The sequence below is a fragment of the Gastrolobium bilobum genome, unplaced genomic scaffold (genome assembly GCF_033153095.1).
Source record: "Gastrolobium bilobum isolate Gb01-03AN ecotype WA unplaced genomic scaffold, APGP_CSIRO_Gbil_v1 utg20531, whole genome shotgun sequence".
Taxonomy (NCBI): Eukaryota; Viridiplantae; Streptophyta; class Magnoliopsida; order Fabales; family Fabaceae; genus Gastrolobium; species Gastrolobium bilobum.
In genome coordinates this window covers 45,559-49,357 of record NW_026899834.1, presented here as the reverse complement: position 1 = coordinate 49,357, position 3,799 = coordinate 45,559, and positions in this window count along the sequence as shown.

Below are 3,799 nucleotides of genomic sequence, written 5' to 3'. Positions count from 1 at the left end.
CACCGTTATATTTTATTTGGTTGCTTGTCAAATGTCAATGCCATGTTGCTTTTAGAGTAGTTGTTTAAACAGAAATGCCATGTGCACATATTTCTCATGATAAAGTTCAGGGTCCGCTGAGAATTTTTGGGTTAGGTTACCTGTAGCAGTGGGGATTATGGATTTTCAATTTATGAGAGCGTCCGAGCAATTGAATGCAAATTTCTCGGTCACTTCTAAAGTGTTAATTTGCATCTTTTTACTTGCATTTTTTTTCCCGTAATTTTTTAAAGCCCATTATTGGTAGTTTTCTGTAACTTCTTTGATAGTGCTTCGTTACAAGTCCATGGTACGTTGTCTCCTGATTCACAGAACAAGAAGCTAATTTTCACTGCTTAACACACTGCATTCGGGTATGCAGCTTTGGTACTAGGGATGTGCATGGGTCGAATTGAACTGGATTTTTGAAAAATCGAACCGAATTGGTTTAAATGGTTCGGTTCGGTTCAAAACTGGTTTGGTTTGGAAGTGATTCGGTTCGGTTGGAAACGGTTCGGTTCGGTTCGGTTCGAAATCGGTTTGGGTCGACTCTCTTTTGAAAGGAAAAAAAATTAAAAATTAAAAAATAAAATTATAAAAATCAATTTGGTTCGGTTTGAAAACGGTTCGGAAACGGTTCGGTTATTAAATTAGTTCGAAAACCGGTTCGGTTCATGAACTGGTTCTTTAAAATCCGGATCGGTTTATGAACTGATTTTTAAAAACTAATTATTTTAAGGACAGTTCAGTTCGATTCAGTTTTTTGGTTATTTTTGCATATCCTTATTCGGTGCTATATGGCTGTATTGATTTGGAGATACTGAGAAGTGGGAACATTTCAATTTTGTAAGCTATTTAGAGTATTAGTCATTTGTCTTAAATCAGAACATTTTAAAATCAGTATCAATTTTGATTGGGTTTTACTCACAAGAGTTGAATTCTTTTAAAGAATTATTCTATACTAAAATTATAATTCTCAGAAAATAAAAGAGAAAAATAATCAAAGATAAGAACAAGTGTGCATAATTAATTAATCGTGTAAATAATAAAATCTTTATAAATGAAGATTTTATTAATCACTTGAAAAATAAAAAGGAAGAAAAATGAAGTCCGGTTTTGGAAGGCGAAAATTAATCGCTGTTAATCTTTATACATGACACGTTGTATGAGTCTTCCGGAAATGCCTTAATCTTTGACGAAATAATATGTTTCAGCACCAAAAATAAATTTTTTTTTTTTTTAATTTCTATTTGTTTCAGGTATATATATTTTTTGGGTAAACATTTCCGGTATATTTATATTGTACTGAAAACAAGATCAGAAAGAAAAGGTTATTCAAAATATATGAGAAGTAATAACATGACAAATTTGTTTAATTAAGATGAGCACCGAATTACAATAGAAAGAGATGTAAACATGTTCTACAACAATGTTGCTAGATGGGAGGTCTATTTCCATGCACTAATATATCTTTGTACTTGCAAAGAGGCTGTTTCCTGGAATCGAATCCATGACCTTTCAGTCATGAAAGAACAATTTTATTACTGCTCCGGTTCGCCCCCTTTTATTTTGCTAAAAAAAATAAACATACAAAAATAATGTCCTAAATTGAAACATTTTATTAATATTATCATAAACGAAACATAGAAATTTCCAAAATTTAATGTTGATTCTAAACATAGTATAATTTAAAACGTAAGGAAATTCCTAGAAAACAAAAGCTGAAGGGGCATGGTTTCTATGGTGAAGATTTTGAGGGTGAAGGCTTATTTTCATTGGAGAAAAGTTCCTTTACAAGATTCTTGAGGAATGAAGTGAGAAAATTTGCAAATATATTTTCTCAACTTTTTTTTTTTTTTGGTAACATTATTTTCTCAACTTTATATATGAGAAATCGGTTTACATATTCCTTGCAATTGGACCTGAGCGTGGAGAAGGCTGAAGCCATGGCCTCTGCTTCACTATGTGCTACTCTATCAATGCAAATTAAGAAACATATTATAAGAAACATATTATAATAAACAATATAATCTTTGTCATGGTTAACATCCACTTGCAAATGTTACCAAAATATATTTATTTTGGTGGCGAATACTATAGGCCAAAGTTACAACTGTTCCATTTGTATTCGTAATCATTTTGTTGTGAATTATCTTTGTATATAATTGAGATATAGATCGATCGTAATTTTAAAAAATTTAAGAATTGTTATGGACATGTATAAAGGGCTCATAGAATCACAGGCTCAATAAGGGGCAATCCAAGATAGAAATTCAAGCTCTTCCAAACCCTTTTAATGGAGGAGAGGTCGATGGTGAGGGAGAAGAGAGGAGAGAGAAAGAATCAGATTTTGTGACCATTTGACTTCCCACCCACTTAAGTCACTACTTAAGTGGGTCTCACATGACACTTAAGTGGGTCTCACATGACACTTAACTTTCTTAAATCATCCAATTTAAACCACAAATTCATAACTTACGTATTTTTCTCGTTCACGTCATATTTTTACTTCTTAAAAATACTGATAATGTTTTTGCGCTTATCGGTACAATTATACTGCAGTATTTTACACCAAAAAAATCACTATTCATCAAATTTTCCGAAACTTGCCTGTCTACTCAATTTTTCGTCCTAAATCCATTTTTGGCAAAATTTTTGTCATTCGAGACCTTCTACTCAATTTTTCCTGCCTAGGAACACGTGTTTGGTAAATTACCATTTTACCCTTCTTATGCAATTTGATTCTAATTTCAGGATTTTCACTAATCCTACCCTTTAAATCACATTTTCATGTATAATAATACATTTACGAAATACGAGGTGTTATAGAGTGGCAATAGAACACTCCTTGAATCTGGGTTTTCCAACTTCAAACAATCAAGCAAAATATGAAGCCCTAGTAGCCGGGTTGATGCAGGCTAAGGAACATGGGGCCAAAAAGGTTAAAGTCTTCAGTGACTCCCAATTAGTGACTTCTTAGATAGAAAGAAAGTATCAAGCCAAAGGCCCTTTGCTGATGAAATACCTAAACAAGGTTCGAGAAATGATGGCTGAGTTTGAAGAGGTGAAAGTCGCTCAGATTCCTCGAGGGGAAAACAATCGAGCTGACATCTTGTCTAAATTGGCAAGTACGAAAAATCTAGGAAACCACAGAACTGTGGTACAACAAAGCAGAACATAGCCAAGATGTGTGATGATAATCACCTCGGCAAATGACTGGAGGCTACCCATAGTGGCATACCTCGAGAAAGGAACATTGCCTGACGACCCATTGGAGTCCAGAAAGCTGGTCCGAGATGCAACCAATACACAATTGTGGGGATGCACATTCCTATGCTGAAATGCTTCAACTCGAAAGAAGCAGAATTTGTGCTGGCCGAGATACACGAAGGAATCAATGGCCAACACATGGGGGGCAGAGCTCTGGCTAGAAAAGCCCTCCGAGCAGGCTATTACTGGCCAACTATGGAAGTAGACTCCAAAGAGCATGTCAAAAGATGCGACAGTTGTAAGAAGCATGCTAAGCTACTTCTTTCACCACCAAAAGAATTGAAATACATCCCGGCTCCATGGCCCTTTTTCAAATGGGGGATGAATTTGCTGGGACCCTTCAAAGCTGCAGAAGGGCAGTTGAAGTGGCTAATTGTGGCCGTAGACTAATTTACCAAGTTGATAGAAGCAGAACCGGTTACCACAATAACCTCGGCCAGGGTACAGAGGTTCTTTGAACGGAACATCGTCTCCAGGTTTGGAATACCAGCCGAGGTGGTAACTGATAATG